The 19,911-nt window shown below is 36.5% G+C and overlaps 1 pseudogene; it reads left to right on the plus strand.

Moving 5' to 3' along the window:
* Positions 1–17,410: 17,410 nt before the first annotated feature.
* LOC124523455 (golgin-45-like) overlaps positions 17,411–19,911 on the plus strand; it is a 95,018-nt pseudogene continuing 92,517 nt past the window's right edge.

Raw genomic sequence — 19,911 nt, forward strand, 5'->3', positions numbered from 1 at the left:
AATTTATTTGCAAAGGCAATGGCACTAGAAAATTCTTGAAAAAGAATAAAGTGGGAAGAATCATTCTACCTGATTTAAAGACTTATTATTTCTACAGTAGTCAAGATTGTGTGGTATCGGTGGAGAGATCTACATACAGATCAATGGAATAGAAGACAGAACACAGAAATAGACTCACAAATATGCTTGGCTTTTGACGAAGCAATTTTGTAAAAGAAATTCAATGGAGGAAAAATAACCTTTTCAAAAAATGGTGCTGGAGCAATTGGACATCCATAGACAAAAAATGAAACTTGACCTGAGTTTCACATCTGACATGTAAATAAACTCAGAACAGATCATGGGCTTAAACATAAGATATAGAACTATGAAACTTCTAAAAAAAAACAAAAATAAGAGAAAATCTTCAGGCTCAATAGCTAGAGAGAGTTCTTAGACCTGACACCAAAAGGATGGTCTATAAAAGGAAAAACTGATAAAGTAGACTTGATAAAAACTTAAAACTTTTGCTCTATGAAAGGCCCTGCTTTATGCTCTGTTAAGAGGATAAAAATACAAGCCAAATTCTGGAAGAAAACATTTGCAAATTACATATCTGACAAAACACTAGAAGCTTCTACAATATATATAGAACTATCAAAACTGGAGAATAAAAAAATTATAAAAATAAAGCAATCCAGCTAGAAAAAGGGACAAAATACACGAAAACACCTTTTAGAGAGGATCTACAGATGGCAAATAAGCATATGCAAAGATTTTCAACATCATTAGGAAAATGCAGATTAAAACTATAATGAGATACCACTACATATCTATCAGAATGGCTAAAATAAGAAACAGAGTCAGTGTCAAATTCTGGTTAGGATACAGAGAAACTGGACCCCTCACACATCATGATGGAATGTAAAATGGTACAGCCACTCTGGAAAATTATTTGGCAGTTTCTTTAAGTAATAAATATGTAACTACTGTACAAAACAACAGATGCACTCCCGGGAGCTTATCCCGGAGAAATGAAAACTTACGTTCACACAAAACTCAGTACACAAATGTTAATAGTATCCTTATTTGTAATAGCCACAAACTGGGAATACCCTAGATGGCCTTCAAGGAGTGAATGGTTAAACAAACCATGGTATATCCATAGCATGGAATACTATTACAATAAAACAAATAAATACAATAAAGTACTACTACAATAAAACAAAAATGGACTATTGATACATACCACAATCTGGGTGAATTTCCAGATAATTATGCTGAGTGAAAAAGCCGGTCTTCAAAGTTTACATATTGTATGGTAGATACCATTTATATAACATTCTTTAAATGCAAAATTATAGAATTGAAGAACAGATAGGTGATTGCAAGGGATTAAGGAGGTGGTGGGAGGTAATAAGGGAGCAGGTGTGGCTATAAAATGGTCACAGAAGGTTTCCTTTTGATGATGAAAGTATATGTCCTGACCCTACCAATGTCAATATCCTGGTTATTTGTAGTTTAGTTTTTGTATGGGGGAAAACAGACTAAAGCATAAATAATATTTCTCTATTATTTCTTACAATTGCATATGAAATGACATTGATCTAAAAGTAAAAACTATATGCATATAAAAATAATTACTAGGGCAAAATGTACTCCTCTGAAGATATGGGTATTTAAGAATAGTTTACTTCTTCCTACCTAATATTAAATATCACAGCTTCACTTAATATTTTTATGTCCTCGAAACCGCTAATTATTCTGTACAGTTGGAGAGCCAGCTTCTGTTCTAGGTGTACAGTGTTCATATTTCTCCAGAGACATGAAAATTGGTAGTAAAAATAGAATTTTTTTTTAAAAATTTTTTTTTTTTCAACGTTTATTTATTTTTGGGACAGAGAGAGACAGAGCATGAACGGGGGAGGGGCAGAGAGAGAGGGAGACACAGAATCGGAAACAGGCTCCAGGCTCTGAGCCATCAGCCCAGAGCCCGACGCGGGGCTCGAACTCACGGACCGCGAGATCGTGACCTGGCTGAAGTCGGACGCTTAACCGACTGCGCCACCCAGGCGCCCCGTAAAAATAGAATTTTAACAAAAATGATGTATTTATTTTTCTAAACAATAGGTGGCATCTGAGTTTCACAAATAAAATTGATGATTCATGCTCTTATATCAGGAAATGTAATTGTATTTTTCAAGTGAATTTAAATTTAACTTACATACATAGTACTCCTCATAGTTTATAAGTATTTGTAAGTATTTGTTAACTGACTGAGAAAATACACACTTTTTTCTAAAATTAACACTGGGAATGCTGCTACTTTTTGGGAAAAATATAAAAATAACCCATAGATTTCATAATGCAATTATGTGTTCTTTCAATGCATTCTAAGTTATACGTAACTAAAATCTAGTAAATTCTAGGGCATATTAAATATTAACTTTTCTTATTTTAGATAATATTATTCAGATGTGTAGAAAAAGCTAACATAAGTATTCAGCATATGACTAACACATAACTTTATTTTCTAATAAAGTTTACATTATTTGGGAATATTACCCTTCCAACTCTATGAACTTTGACAATTCTTTTATGTTCTTAGGCACCAGATGTTTCCTTGTTCCTCTTCTTTAGGATTTAAAACTTATTGTGGGGCTCTTTCAAACCTGAGGAACAACCTTAGGTGAGACTTATCACTTCCTGTTGCTTCCAGGTGTTTGGTATTTATTGGCTACCTCTACTCCATTAAACAAACACACACACACACACACACACACACACACACACACACACAAAAACAAAGCCTAGTGTTTTCTGTGTGTTACTTCTGTTTATAAACTCACAAACATATTCAGAGCTGTTGATTTTATTCTTCCCTAAGAACCAGTAGGCTATATTATTCTGAACATATTTCTATTTTACGTTGTCATTTTGTCATGGTAACTACCAGTATATAATCCTTCATAAGAGGCCATGAAGAAAATCACCTTCCAGCCTTGCTATGATTATATCTGGGTCTTCAGTCTCTATCCCCCCAGCATAACAGGATAAAATCATAAACCCTGACTCAATGAGTGGTAAAAAAAAAAAAATTCCATGTTTTCCACTGAGAGATTGGATTTGAATCTATGCCCAGTCATTTTTGACCTCTGAAACCATGAGTAGGTCTCCAAACCAAACCTCAGTTTCATCCACAATATGATCTGTTGGGAGAATTTAAGTTAAATAATATATGTGTAACCTATTCTATAACAGGGGCCTTATTCACTTTTGATCACTAAAATATAAAATTTTTAAAAATGAATTCAGTGTATAGATTCACACTATATGTTAGCAGAGTATTAAAAATGAATTGTCAGTAATACCTAGCCAGCAGTTGTCAGCCATAGAAAATTTAAATTTAAAAAAAAGAGAGAGAAGTGCTTGGGTGGTTTAGTCAAGTGTCCAACTCTTGCTTTCAGCTCAGGTCATGATCTTGCAGTTTTGTGAGTTGGAGCCCTGTGTCGGACTCTGCACTGGCAGTGTGCACTCTGCTTGGGATTTTCTCTCCCTCTCTCTGCCCCTTCGCCCCCACCCCCCACTGTTGCTGTCTCTCCCAAAATAAATGAATAAACTTTAAAAAAGAATAAAAAATATAAAAAAGAGGAAAAAAAGTTGGAAAAAAACTTCTTTTTTTCTCTTTCCATTTTGGAATTTAGTGCTCAGGGTAGAAATACTCTACTATTGTCACAGTCTCACCTTGCTTGATCAAAACATTGCTATAAGATCTTTGAGCTGAGAACAGCAGAAGCTGTCATGCAGAGGGCTTACTTTCACTGGAGAATGTAAGGACAGCCTTAAGGAGAGCTGAGCAGCATTTGAAGGGCTGTGGCATTCTAGGAAGAGTTGTGGGAGAGGCTGATACCAATACTGAATCAACGGTGTGAACACATGGTTTAAAAACCTAAAGGAAGACCTCATCTCACAGCAGTATACTATCACACATTGTCGTATACTGTCAGGCATTTAATCTTTGTGGGAATATATGAATATATCTTATCTCTGTAAGCACAACCTTCTGAGTTGTTGTGGTTTATAATCTTTGTGTCCCTTAGAGTGTCCAGCACTATTATGTATAATCTGATTATATAATAGATGACTTAAATTAGCCTCTACATCTATAAAAATAAATTCTTAAACTATGCATCCCAACTACAAAATGATTTTTATGTAACTCTGAAGTTATATTTTCTTTCAGGTTTTACTTTTATGTTCTTCAAGGATTTACTGTAGCCACTTTCTTAAGTTATTTATTTTCTATAAATTTATTTCATTGTAGTAGAAAGATAGGGAGACCCCTAACTATATTTCTTCCCTGAGATGGCTGGTATCCTTAAAATAAATTTGTAGATGCTAGGTCTAGGTAATGAGGCAAATGTTTTGCCTAAGACCTTGCATACAATTAGCATGAGTGAAAAAAAAGTCCTGAGAGCAGTGGAGGTAATGCAATGACTTATTTGAGCATTCAGAATTTACTGTGAATTTGACTCATGCAGGACACACAGAATAAATTTTCGGTGACTTAAGGAATCATGTCTCAACAATGGTTTTCCTTTTACTCCTTAGTTTATGCTGTCTATAAATTATCAAAGACATTTACAAATGATTTAATAGTACACCCAAATTTTCTTTTAAAGTAAACTACATTAACTTTTAAATTTGGACCGCATACCAAAGGAGTTGTGTAACTGGAGAGAACGTGGCTGAAAATTAAATAGTTTATGGATTCCTTGTGCTGTGGTTCTTTTTTACCTGATTTACCTTTGCAAGCACTATATTCATAATTAACTAGCCAAATCAAATTAAACATACTGAATTTAGAGCAAACATGACCTTTGTGTTCTATGCTGAAATGTTCATCCACTGACTGTCAGCAAATTCCATCAATATTCAATTCCCTGGCTTGGTGTGAAGCAGAACCTTCCCTACTGCACATACACTCATGGGGGGAAGAGTTAAAGAGGAAGGCAATGACATGGCCTGTCGCTTTTTATTTATGAAAACATGGTTCCCATCTTTTCTGCACCGGGTAGGAATGCAATAGCACATTGCAAACACATTCACTGTTCACTTACCTGTGGAAAATGGTTTCCATAAGCAAATTTAAATAAGGAAGAAATATGCTTGGATTTTTTGTTTAGAACAAATGCTGCCCTCATATAATATTTCTTTTTGCTTGGCAACACTGCTGAGCTCAGCATAACCTGTTGGTGCTGTAAACTGTCTAGTAAATCTCCAGCCCTGCTATATATTGAAAATAACACAGTGATATGACAGGCACATCAGCAGTGGAAATGGCTGTCCATGCAAAATGATCTAGTGCTAAGATTAGTTTAATTTTATTGGCATTAGTGAACATTCTATATCAAGGAAGTCTTAAGGAGATCTTGTTATTCATGTTCCCTATTAATCTCAGTAAAATGGAAGCTAATCCTTTAACTGCTAAGCCATAGCTATTGTAATGTTGTTGGTAGCAGGTGGCAGTGAGTTTCCCCCCTTTTCTGATAAATGCTGTTTATGGCAAGTTTCATTTATTATGGTAGCTTGAGAAGAACTAAATTATAACATGAATATAGTGATTAAAAAAACATATAATACGTGTAACAAATAGAATAGCCATTGTAACAATCAGAGTCCTAGAAAGAAATAGAATCAAACTTGGATGATATGAGACTTTAATGAATATAGAAATTAAGGAATTATGGCAAGATTAAGTCAACCAACAAAGAAGCTGAGGAATTTAGAGACTAGAAATGCAGAGACATCATTACTAGTCCAATAATAGCGACAGTTCATAGACAAGGAGTGCAGGACAGAAACCACAGTAGGGGAGGGGATGCAAAACACTGCCAAGAAACACATTTTAGACAAAATGAAGAATGTGTAATACACACACCTCTTTCTAGCACCCTCTAATTTACTGAGGTCTCCACTTGGCCAAATACAAATGGGAGCCAGCTGGCCACATGTAATCCACAGATGCCTTCCATAGTGTTCAGCATCTTGGATCATAGAGCAGACCACAAAGAAGGGCTAAGAATGAATCTGGGGCAAGGTATGTAGAAAAAAAGTTGAATAACCAGCAAATTGTGACAAAAATAAACTTTATTAAAATAATCGTCTGTAATGGCTGCTTCTTGTATGAATTTTTCTCTTTGGAAACCAGTTAGAGCCTTAATTATAAGGCATCTTGATTTAACACTAGTCAGAAAGAGATTCTTTAAATCAGAACGTAATGTGCTATGGCTCAGTAACTTCTGGTGGTGCTCCAATTCCAAATACCCATTTGCATCTCCTACCATACACAGAGGTCACAGAACTCAAAGAAAAAGAAAAAGTTTTAACCTCTGTTCATCAATGGGACTCAGACAATTTGATGGTTAAAGGGGCTCCAATAAATGCTAGTTTGCAGAGAAAAAGGGAAAATGGAGTCTGGTAATCCAGCAATAGAGGCTTGGTTAGCAGAGTTTAGGTCTACTTAAAACTACAGAGCTGATTTTTGACAATTTTACTACTCTTTATCTCCTTACTTGAGAAATTTTTGTTGAAATGCTGTTGTGGCATTGTTGGTGGTGCTGGAGCCAGAGGAAGTAGTCTACAATATGGGGCAGAGCCACTCCACGAAATTGTCCTATCCTGAGCTTTGAAATCTCAGTTTGGTTTGCTCTGGTGACTAATGGAAAAGCTGTTCTCATTAGTCACCAGAATATTCTGTATTTCAAACAACAGGATAACTTCCCTACCTCTATTAAATATAACACAGAAGATTCATTCCTCTTCTCAAGAGCAATAAAATAGATTTTCTACTTAGTAACCACAGTCACAGTGATCTCAAAGGTAGCGCTACATTAGTCAACTTGGATGTAGTAGATTTCAAGCTTCTCTTGGCAACCATTTCTGTAGTGTGGCAACAAGGAAGAGGACAGTGGAATTCCAGATCTGCTGTAGAGCTCAGTTATCATGACTGTGGGACAGCGAAGACAGTTCTGATTTGTTAGCACAGGTACACACAAGATTGGGTTTCTAATGACAAAGCCTGAATTTCCCATAGCCTAGCAGGTGGGTAATTGGAACACTGCGATTTGAATATTGATGTGACTAAATCTGCATTTAACACCTGGTGAAGCTCACATACTAAAGTTATAGCTCACATACTGAAGTCATAAATAAACTATGTGTAAAAGGACAATCTACTAAAATATTAATTTGAGTATGTAGTTTTCTTTCCTCTCCAGTTTAAGTATGTTTGCTAGTCTTGGTGATATCTTGCCTCAGGAGTTGGCAAGGATGTAAAGCAGAAGGGCCTGAACTCAAAGGCTCTTCTCTTCTTTGACAAAAGCAAAGAAGGATAGTCTCTTCAATGAATGGTGTATGACAAACTGGATATCAAATGCAAAAGAATGAAATTGGACCCCCACAGCCTAAGCCTTTTGAAGAAGAGATGCTAGAGGGAAGGCTACTGAACATAGAGAGACAGGAAAACTGCCTACGGACTGGGAAGGGGTAGAGGTTTGTGGGTTTGGGAATGATTCATTTTCCCATATTGACATCTCAGAGAGGCAGTAGGTCCTTACAACCGGGATTCCCATCATTCCCGAAGGTTCTCATGCCCCATGTGTGCTGTGGATTCTGCAGAAGCCAGTGGAGCAGGCTGACTGGGAGAATGACTATCACTACTGTTTCATTACTAATGGCCAAGGGCTTACCAGGACCTCTGCAAAACCTTGCAGTGATTTCAAACTATATTACAAAGCAATAGTATTCCAAACAGTATGATGTTGGCATAAAAACAGACACAGATCAATGGAACAGAATAGAGAACGTGGAAATAAACCCATGCATATACAGTCCATTAATTTTTGACAACAGCTCTAAAAATACTCAACAAGGAAAGGATACTCTCTTCCATAAAATGGTGCTCGGAGAACTGAATATTCACGTGCAAAAGAATGAAATTGGACCCCTATCTTAAAGTCTAATTCAAATGGATTAAAATCTTGACTGTAAGAGCTGAAACTGTAAAACTCTTAAAGGAAACCATCAATAAAATGAAAAAGCAAGCTACGAAATGGGAGAAAATGTTTGTAAACCACATATCTGACAAGGGACTAATATCCAAATATATGAAGAACTCATAGAACTCAATAGCAAAACAAACAAACAGAAAAACACCACATACAAACACAAACACAAAAACAAACCAAATAACTCAATTAAAAACTGAGCAAAGGAACTGAATGGATATATTTCCAAAGAGGACACACAAATGACCAATAGTTATGAAAAGATGCTTGACATCATTAATCATCAAGGAAAGGCAAATCAAAACCACAATGAGGTATTACCTTATACCTGTTAGAATGTCTATTATCAAAAAGACAAAAGAGGAATGCTGGTGAAGATGCAGAGAAAAGGGGACCCTTGTATACTGTTGGTGGGAATGTAAAATGGAACTGGTAGAATTTGAAACTGTAGACTGTTATGTATGCTACCACCTTCATCAATTGTTTTATTGTCTACATTTAATGGACTACATGGGCTTTGGACTTTGACTTTTTTCCTTTTTTTAAATGTTTATATATTTTTGAGAGAGGGAGAGAGAGAGACAGAGAGAGAGAGAGAGACAGGTAGAGAGAGAGGGGGTCAGGATCTGAAGCAGGCTCTGTGTCGACAGCAGAGAGCCTGATGTGGGCCTCAAACTCATGAAATGTGAGATCATGACCTGAGCCAAAGTCAATGCTTAACCAACTGAGCCACTTAGGTGCCCTATTTTCTTTTTCAAGAGCAGGGTTTCTCAGCTGTGGCAACTAATAGCACTTTGGGATGGATACTTCTCTGTTTTAGGAGACTGTCCTGTACACTATAGGATGTTTAGCAGCATCCTTGGTTTCTACCCACTGTATGCCAGTAAGCATCCCTTTGCCCCCGTCATGACAACCAAAAATGTTTCTAGACATTCGCCAAATGGGGGCAAACATTACCTCCAGTTGAGAACTACTGTTCTAGAAGAAGCTAATGTAACTCATAATTGAATTTCTTTTAGGATATGTTGTTAATGTGCACAACATGTACTGAAAGTTTTATATTCCCCTTTTTCCTTCTTTTGTTTGTATGAAGAATCATTTAGCATTGGAAAAATGCATTGATGGCATTCTGTATTACAGCAGTCTCTCTTAGCTGTACGGATAAAAACCTTGGAGGAGGATCTTTTAAGAAGACAACCTTTAGATTAACCAGAAATGTATATGAATGTAGCCTATTCTTGTATATTTTTACATGAACATGTTTATATATACATTTATTGTTCTATTACATCTGAGAACAGAAATTCAAATGAAAAGTGGAGCTTAGCTTAAAGAACAAAACTAGAGAAATGTTTTACTGTTTCAGCACCAAAGAGGAAGGAGAGATAAAAATTGTAATAAAATTCAAAATGTCAGCATTTTGAGGTAGTTTGTTTAAGATACAGAGAAATCAGGTTTACTTAAAAGGTAATATTTTAAAAGATGTATCCAAACAGAATTTTCCTGTGTTTTAAGACAATGAACTTTATATTCTCCATACTTAGTTTGCTAATCAAATCTCTTCATTATTAAAACATTCCTAAAAGTCATAGTATAAAAAAGTACTCCATTATTTCCCCTAAGGCTTCATTCCAAAAGATAAGCAATCTCAAATTTAAACCTTTTTTATGACTATGTTAAGTACATCTATTACACTACTTTTTGCTGTAAAATCCCTTCTGATAGAAGCAGCAAAAATTCAATGTTTTCTCATGCCAAATCTTCAGTGTTTCCCAGCTGTGTTGGTGTTCCCGGGTAGGCTCTTTCTCTTTGGAGACTGTGTAAGGAGCTATAATTGATGGTGGCAATGACTGTGACAAAGGATCAAGGGAGCCCTTCTCATGTAAGCTCATCAAGGAGTTTTGTGCCATCACTCCTGTGTCAGAGTCTTTTAAGTTTTTAGAATGAATGAACAAAATCATAAAAAAACTAAAACTCTGTATTCTAGACATGATGGTTTTTGTTTTTTGTTTATTGTCTTTTGCTGGTCCATAAATCTCAAAGTTCTTTTCTTGTTTTGGAGGTTTAAAAGTGGTTTATTTTTCAGAATTTGAGTTTCCTATATTCTATCAAAGATTTCTTTGTTCAAAGTGCTATGTTAGCTTAAATAATCTTGAGAAAAAAATTTTAAATCAAGTATTAGATTAAGAAATGTACTTCCTAGGTCTTTTTTGTGGGGGTTGCTACAATTTTGCTATGCATTTTCAAAGTGTTGTGTGACATGTTATCTTGTTAATGAGTGGAGGGGGTACACAGCAGTAAGTTGAATAATGTCCTGATTAATAAGTTGTGCACATATATAAAGAAAAATAAATGTAGAGAAGCCATTCATAAAAAATATTAAAAATTCAGTTGGGAATCATTGACTTGTCCAAACATGAAATCCTGGTTGAAAGAGACCTGTAGAGGTCCCTAAGTTCAAATACTGTAAGTCACTGCAAAAAAATCTTTTCTAAAAGTATGATGATCCCTGGAATTATAACTTCAAGGAGTGGTGAGGCATTTGAAGCTAAGGGCCAATGTCTTCCCTTGGCTACACATCTTTACAACCCTGTTGTCTGAGTGTCAGAGTAACTTGTTCATGAATTCATAGATGTGAGGTGGCATTTAAACTTCAGTTTTTCTAAATTTAAGGCCAAAGCTCTGTGTAATCATATTCCTATAATTCCTTTTTTTTTTTTTACTCCAGAAAGAAAATTTCAAACATCAGAAAACTTGAATGAATTTATTTATGCTCTCTACCTGGATTCCTGTGTTTCATACTTGCATTATCACATGCTATCTTTCTAGATCTCTATTCATCCATCAATCTATTTTTTCATTTATGCATTTTAAGGTGAGTCACAGATATCTGTACACTTCCCCTCAAATACTTCAGCATGCATATCAACTAGAGATTAATATTTATTTATATCTTAAGATAACATTTATATACAATGAAATGCTCAAATCGCAAGTATACCAAGGGATGAGCACCTACAAATGCATTTATCTGTGCAAGCCAAATCCCTATCAAGATACAGAACATTACTCAGGAAGATTCCTCATGTCTCTTGATGTGGGAAACAAAGGCAGAAGGAAATTGCAGATAGAGCCAAATTTCCTTATCACCTGCAGCCCTTTGGCAAATATTTGAGGCTGGCAGAATAAAATATTTCTCCAGGAACTCCCTACTGTCTTAATGCTTTGCTAGAGGGGAAACAACCTTAGCTTGACAATAGCTAGGCCTCCAATATGCTGTGATCTTCTTTAGCATTGAAAATCTCATTGGAAACTTCCCCTGGACTTTCCTCCCCCAGCCCCCATAGTATAAAACCAGTCTCTCCTCATGGTCCCAGGGCAGCTCTTCCTGCCTGTGGTCCTGTCCCCGTGTTTCAATAAAATCACCTTTTTGCACCAAAGACACCTTCAAGAATTCTTTCTTGGTCATTGGCTCTGCACCCCACAAACCCCACTGTCACCCCCAGAACCTCATCATCAGTTACCAGTAAATCCTCTTCTTCCATCAGAATGATTTCGATTTTTTTCTACCCTTGGTTAGCTTTGTTTATTCTAGAACTTTATATATACAGTATGTACACTTTTCAGTAAAGCTTTTTTTCAGTAAAGCTTCTTTCATTCAGCATACTGTTCACAGATTCACCAATGCTATGCATGTGTTATTATTTTTTTATCTTTTCTTTTTGAAGAGTATTCCATTTTAGAATATGACACATCTTGTTTATCCATTTTCCTATTAACTGACATCTGAGTGAGAAGAAAAACCAGTAAAAACAAGATAAAAGGGGCCAGCCAGATGTCCGAGGCTGCATACTCCCCTTGCATGCTTTTGGCTTCTATAATCTGGCTTGCCTCCTGTGTCCACCAACTGCCCACCAACTGTCCGCGGAGCACCACTGATAAGTGCCCCCTCCCTTTTTTCTTTTGTCACACAACTCCCTACCATCCCAACCATAAAAGGAGGCCTACGCCAAGGTTCTGGGCTCAGGCTTTGGAGGTGACTCTGCTGGGCCAGCACCGGTGTGTGATAAACAGTGTTTTCCTGATTCCCCGACTGCGTGTGGCTTGTCTCTTCCTGGGCACTGAGTATTTGCTGTAACATGAGCGCTTTCTAGTTTTTTAGGTATCCAGAATAAACTGCTGACTTCCAGTTTCTGGCATGTAAGGAACTTGGAAGTCACCACTGTGTCCTAACAAGCAGAATGCTGAACAGACTGAAAAATTAACAACTCTTCTTGGATCCTGAAGAGAGGGGAGGACACGGCACAAACCTCTTTCTTCAAGATTAGAGAGACAGTAGAATTCAGGAGTCAGGATTTACTAGGGATTCACAAGCAGAAACCGCCACTTGAACAAGCACTGGGTAGGAAAACTTGAACGTAATTGACAAACTGTGGAGGCTCAGTGTGGACATGTCAGAGAGTTAAAAACTCCAGGGGGACCCGGTCATAGGACCCCCACAATATGGTGAGACTTACCTCCAAAATGTTGACCAGGTTCCCACAGTAAATAATGGAGTAAAATCCTCTTGTACTGGTGGCATAGGTAAGGGAAAAAGAACCATTTTGAAGTAAGTCTGAGCTCTGTTCTTCTTAACAAAGCCTGCCCTCAGGATAAGCTAATTAACCTAGGTCTTACCAGCTGGGGTATTATTAGAGCCTAACTGACCACAGGGAGGGGAAATACCCAACTGCAGCCCCCACCAGCCTCCTGTCCTACCAAGGGGGAAAGAAAAAAACAAATAAACCTAATTTGTGTGCTCGACTAATTTAGTGAGCATAGATAGGCTCACTAAAAGGCTGAGATTTACTCACAGGATTTATAGACTGTTTCCCCTTCCCCCACAAGTTACCACCACCTTACCTTACTAATGTCCTCTTTAAGCAGTTCCTTTTACCTGGCACATTCTGTTCAGCTATCAAGAAAACATTGGGGCCCCTGGGTATCTCAGTCAGGTGAGTGTCCGCCTTTGGCTCAAGTCTTACGGTCGCACAGTTTGTGAGTTCCAGCTCCTCATTGGGCTCTGTGTTGACAGCTTAGAGCCTGGGGCCTGCTTCAGATTCTGTGTCTCCCTCTCTCTCACCCTTCCTCCACTCACGCTCCTGTGCTCTCTTCCTCTCTCAAAAATAAATAAACATTGAAAAAAATTTTTTTTAAGAAGAAAAATTACCAGGCATACTAAAAGGCAAACAACACGATTTGAAGAGACAGAAACAAGCATCAGAACAATGTGGCAGGGATGTTAGAATTATCAGATGGGCTGGGAGGTGGCCTTGGTTGAGCATCCAACTCTTGATTTCAGCTCAGGTCATAATCCCAGAGTGGTGGGATCAAGCCTCCCATGATGCTTGGAGCCTGCTTAAGATTCTCTCTCTTTCTTCCTCTGCCCCTTTTCCTTGTGCACTTGCTCTCTGTCTAAAATAAAATAAAATGTAAAAATTTAAAAAAAAGTCATCACACTGGAAATTTAAAATAACCATGATGAATACGCTGAGGATTCTAATGGATAAAATAGTGGTAGGCAATGTAAGCAGACAGATGGCAATCCTAAGAAAGAGCCAAAAACAAATGATAGACTTTTTTTTTGTTATAAAGATAATTCCTCATAGTTGACAAAAGTAATAGACATTAAAATAATAACATAGGCAATAGGCCTTTTTGAAATTATGCTACTTAAGAAATCATTTAATATAGCAAAGATAAGCAGATATATAAAGTTATTGGTACCCATTTTCTGACTTTGAAATCACATTCATTAGTTTTTCTACTCAATTTTAAAATCATGTCCTAAAACTTTGTTCTCTTTGACTAAAATCAACATTCTCAACTGGAAAAAATATAGCTATTCCAACAACCAAATTTGGGGGAAAAATCACTATAAATATATGTATATTTAATTTATGTAACAAACTTAGCTTTATTAATTGATTCCTTCAAAATAGCTTTTTTGTTTGTTTATTTTAATCATTTGAAAAGTTTAAAAGTAACCATCAGTTTTCTGAGAACTCTGCAGATTGCCTTATCCGGACAAAATTACTTTATATATTTCATTAAGACAATATTCTAAATGGGGCGCCTGGGTGGCTCAGTCAGTTAAGCGACCGACTTTGGCTCAGGTCATGATCTCACGGTTCATGAGTTTGAGCCCCGAGTCAGGCTCTGTGCTGACAGCTCAGAGCCTGGAGCCTGCCTCTGATTCTGTGTCTCCCCCTCTCTCTGCACCTCCCCTGTTCATGCTCTGTCTCTCTCTGTCTCTCAAAAATTAAATAAATGTTAAAAAAAAAAAGACAATATTCTAAATACTCCCAATTATGGTCATCTGCCTTAATATTTATCCTGTTTTTATACACTACTACAGTAAAAACTCATTATTTTGGGGTGTGGCTGAAAGGATTAATTGTATAAAATGATGTTAAACGTGTACATTAAGGAATCATACAGAAAAGAACCTTTTTTGATTTCAAGCACATGCAGTAATTTAATTGCTAACATGATTCTAGATAGAAATCTCAATGTTCTTGCTTTAATAAATAGACTGATGAACTACATTTGTAAATAGTTGCATCTACTTTGGTTTAAGCATTAAGCCTTCTAAAAGTCCATACAATTTATTTTTCTTAAAAATGTGGAATTGGATTTAGAATTTTAGTGCTAAAACAGCAAAGGAAACAACCAACAAAACTAAAAGGCAACCAACGGAATGGGAAAAGATATTTGCAAATGACATATCTGACAAAGGGCTAGTAGCCAAAATCTATAAAGAGCTCACCAAACTCCACACCCGAAAAACAAATAACCCAGTGAAGAAATGGGCAGAAAACATGAATAGACACTTCTCTAAAGAAGACATCCGGATGGCCAACAGGCACATGAAAAGATGCTCAACGTCGCTCCTCATCAGGGAAATACAAATCAAAACCACACTCAGATATCACCTCACGCCAGTCAGAGTCGCCAAAATGAACAAATCAGGAGACTATAGATGCTGGAGAGGATGTGGAGAAACGGGAACCCTCTTGCACTGTTGGTGGGAATGCAAATTGGTGCAGCCACTCTGGAAAACAGTGTGGAGGTTCCTCAAAAAATTAAAAATAGACCTACCCTAGGACCCAGCAATAGCACTGCTAGGAATTTCCCCAAGGGATACAGGAGTGCTGATGCATAGGGGCACTTGTACCCCAATGTTTATAGCAGCACTCTCAACAATAGCCAAATTATGGAAAGAGCCTAAATGTCCATCAACTGATGAATGGATAAAGAAATTGTGGTTTATATACACAATGGAGTACTACGTGGCAATGAGAAAGAATGAAATATGGCCCTTTGTAGCAACATGGATGGAATTGGAGAGTGTTATGCTAAGTGAAATAAGCCATACAGAGAAAGACAGATACCATATGGTTTCACTCTTATGTGGATCCTGAGAAACTTAACAGAAACCCATGGGGGAGGGGAAGGAAAAAAAAAAGCGGTTAGAGTGGAAGAGAGCCAAAGCATAAGAGACTCTTAAAAACTGAGAACAAACTGAGGGTTGATGGGGGGTGGGAGGGAGGGGAGGGTGGGTGATGGGTATTGAGGAGGGCACCTTTTGGGATGAGCACTGGGTGTTGTATGGAAACCAATTTGACAATAAACTTCATATATTTAAAAAAAATTAAGAAAAAAGAATTTTAGTGCTAGAAATGACTTTGGAGATCATTTTGGGAAATCAATTTGTTTAGCAAAGCCATTCTTTATAGAGAGTGCATTGGTACATTTCAGCTCCATTTGAATGAATGATCAAACATCCAAGATTATATTGCATTACTCAAGATTCAAATATAGCAAATGTCTGATTTTGGCAAGGGCTTATGTATATACATTCATATTTTAAATCTTGACATGGAAAATTCACTATATCAGTGAAGAAGAATTTAACTTACAGTTTAAAAGATAATTTTAAAATAGCAAAGTATTATTTTTGATCAAAATAAAAATGGGGGCACCTGGGTGGCTCAGTCGGTTAAGCATCTGACATTGGCTCAGGTCATGATCTCACGGTTTGTGGGTTCAAGCCCTGCATCAGCTGTGCTGACAGCTCAGAGCCTGGAGCCTGCTTCTGATTCTGTGTACCCCGCCCTCTCTGCCCCACCCCTGCTTGTGCTCTGTCTCTCTCTGTCTTTCAAAAATGAATAAACATTTAAAAAAATTTTAAAAATACAATAAAAATGTATAGTTACTCTTGTGACATTTAAGCATTCTTATTTACAGGACAAAAGGCATTTTTACATAATGACTTGGATTTACAGTTTTTACACCAGTATAAAGTCTTAGAAGTCTTAGAAACTTTTGAGGTTTTAATATTTTCCTTGAAAATATTTTAGTTATGAGGTACTCTCTATATATTTAGTGACTACTGAAGTTAATTATGGTTTTAGTACTTTGCACAATTTTTAGTATAATTATTAGTCAGCCAAAATTTACTTAACAGAATTCCAGATTTAAGCAATTTTAAACTTACTTTATAAATTAAGTACAGATTTACTCCAAAGAGCAACAGCTCTTCATTTATGTGTTTTCAGGCACACTGTCTAGTGGTGCACCAATAGAACTTTCTGCACTAAGGGAAACGTTCTGTATCTGTGTTCTCTGATAGGCAACCACTACCACATGTGTCTATTGAGTGTTTGAGATGTGGGTGGTGTGAATGGGAACTGAATTTTTTATGTTTAATTTTAGTTAATTTCAATTTAAACAGTCACATATTGTTAGTGGTTACTATATTTGATAGCACCAATTCCAGATTTTCATGTTACTAGGTAGTAATTCTTTTTCTATACCAAGAAGTTCAGCTGAAATAGAGCCCTTGTCTAATTCATGACTCTTCCAAGATATTTTCAAATTCAGCAGCAATTATTTTTATGTTTCAATATCCCTTCATTATGATACTACCATGGGTTACATGAATAAATAGGTTAGAAACTGGATGATCAATATGAAATTTAGTAATATACAATTACTATTGTTAAGTGTTTATCAACTGCTAGGCACTTAAATGTTCTAATAAACATTTCACAAAAATCATTGTTTATAAATGAGGACTGACGAGCACTCCATTAATTTCATGTGCTGTTTTTCATGTCATATAAGAAAAAAATGAATAAATAAAAGTATTAAAAGATGTCTGAGATGTGCATTTGAGTTCACATAATGGGGAAATGCAAAAACAAAAGCAAAGCTTACAAAAAAAAAAAAAAAAAAAAGAGCTGAGCCCTGTATTCTAAATCTGTATCTATCTTTTCATGACCAGTGCCTTACTCAAAAGTCTATGCCAACTAATTACGATGCTTGGAAAGTTGCAAATGGGACCAATGACAGATTATTCTGTTCAGGTTTTTCCCATTAATAACTCAAATGTCCACCAGGATGACTGTCATCCTCCTAAGAAAAGACTTCAGAAGGCAGCCAACAAGATGAAAGCGATAATGACTATAAAATGCTTACCACAACGTCAGACACAGAATCATTGTTCAATAAATGCTAGCTAATGATAATAAGAATATTAAAATACCAGCTTTAGTAAGGACCCTGGTTCAAGTTTGGCGGATACATAATACTAAAAATTAAAGGGACTCCAACATACATCGATATGTAAATATCTAAATATGTTGTAGAACAATCCAATCTAAATTTTGAAGAGAACCAGGTTCCAGTCTGGGAACAGGGTCCAGAAGTGCCCTGAGTCATCTAGTGACAGAGGAAATATACAGTAAATAATCAAATACTAGTATTTACTGAGCTCTTTGGTGTGCCCAGCATTGAATTAGGTGAAGTGGAAGATACAAAAGGAATGTTAAGATATTGTTTATCCTCTTAGTGAGTTTTCAATTTGATGGAAAGAAGGAAATAAAAATTATTGAATTTTGGAATAGGCACATGGGAAATGACAGTAAACCCAGAGGAAACAGGCTAAGGGAAATTAGTAAAAGATACACAGCTGTTAAGTCTGCAGGTGGAAGGCCAAAGACTTCAGAAAAAAAAAAAGATTCATGTGGATACCATCCTAAGTTAGTCAAACTGTCATATTGTTTCTAATATGAATAGTATAATAATTATATGATTATGATGGTTGTAAGTATTTATTTTTCTTAAAAAAATTTTTTTTTAATGTTCATTTATTTTTGACAGAGAGAGAGACAGAGCATGAGTGGGGGAGAAGCAGAGAGAGAGGGAGACACAGAATCTGAAGCAGGCTCCAGTCACTTGAGCTGTCAGCACAGAGCCCTACACGGGACTTGATCTCACAGACCAGGAGACCATGACCTGAGCTGAAGTCTGATGCTCAACGACTGAGCCACCCACACGCCCCATAAGTATTTATTTTTCAATTGGAATGACTTCCGGTAATTGATTTAAACATAATTGCAATTGTCAGTGTAAACTGTTTAGCTAGTGTAGACGCCAGTGCTTCCTTTCTTGGGTTTTATAACCATGTGGAGGAACCTACTAGATGGGGCTGATAGATGCCTATGCAGAGTCAAAGTTGATTTCCTTTCAGCGTTTAGTATCTTACTCTTAAAAAAAACATCACCACAGTAGTATTCACTGTTTTTGGCATTGAGTTCTATGAATTTTAACACATGTATAGATTCTTGTAGCTACCATCTCACCTGATGATAGCACAATTGCAATATGCTAGATACTTCCCCATTGTTGACTTTTTAAATCAGAACCTCTTGGGGAACCTCAGTTGCTCAGTAGGTTAAGAGATGGGCTCCTCTTGATTTCAGCTCAGGTCAGGATCTCACGGTTTGTGAGATCAAGCCCCACATTGAGCCCCATGTCAGGCTATGCACTGACAGCACAGTACCTATTTGGGATTGCCTCTCTCCCCCCGCCCCCGCTAGCTCTTTCTCTCTCTGAAAATAAATAAATAAACTTTAAAACAAAATATAAGTCAGAACCTCTACCCTACCCTTAACCCGTAGAAACCAATGATTTGTACTTTGTTCCAAATTTTTTTTCCAGGATGTCATATTAATAGAATCATATGGTATGTAGCCTTTTGGGATTTGACATTTTTTTCAATCAGCAAAATGCCTTTGAGGTTCAAGTTCTTGTGTAACTTGAATACACAGTAATTAATTCATTTTTATTGATGAATAGAATTGCTTTGTATGGATGTACCTCCATTTATTTATTCATTCACTCATTGGAGTATATTTGGGTTATTTCCAAGTTTAGGCAATTGTAAATAGTGCTGATATAAACATTTATGTATATGTTGAAATTTAAAGCATTTTCTCTGAAAAAAAAAAAACAGTTAAGAGAAGGAAAGGACAAGCCACAGACTAGGAGAAAACATTTGAAAATCACATTGCATCCAGAATATAGAAAGTTAAATCTTGAATTATATTAGAAAGGTTTTTCCCTGAAACAAGGAAGATAACATTACAGAAAGTGAATGGTAATGTTGTTAAGCCAGCCGGGATTACATTTTGTTCTGAAATGAAACAATAATGGGAACATTATAATATGGCTATAACAATAATGTAAAATAATATGAAAATTGGAAAGATGCCTAAATACGGGAAGGCTAGATTTTGGTAGATGCAGATCTATGAACAAACGAAAAAGGAGTAAGATATTTAATGCAAAAATTTAGCTGAGGAAGAAAGAGGTCATTGCATTTATAGGGCTTCTGCACATATTTAAAATATGAGAGCGTCTGAGCATGAGCTCTGGCATTTGGAGAGCTTTAGATGTAAGAAGCCAGGTCACAGAAGTGATCAACCAAAATGCCATTATTCACAAAATATGTAGGAAGGATGGGCACGTGATTTCC

Source organism: Lynx rufus, unplaced genomic scaffold (assembly GCF_022079265.1).
Source record: "Lynx rufus isolate CCGP_SWC_20201006 ecotype Redwood Valley unplaced genomic scaffold, mLynRuf1.p SCAF_4, whole genome shotgun sequence".
NCBI classification, from domain to species: domain Eukaryota; kingdom Metazoa; phylum Chordata; class Mammalia; order Carnivora; family Felidae; genus Lynx; species Lynx rufus.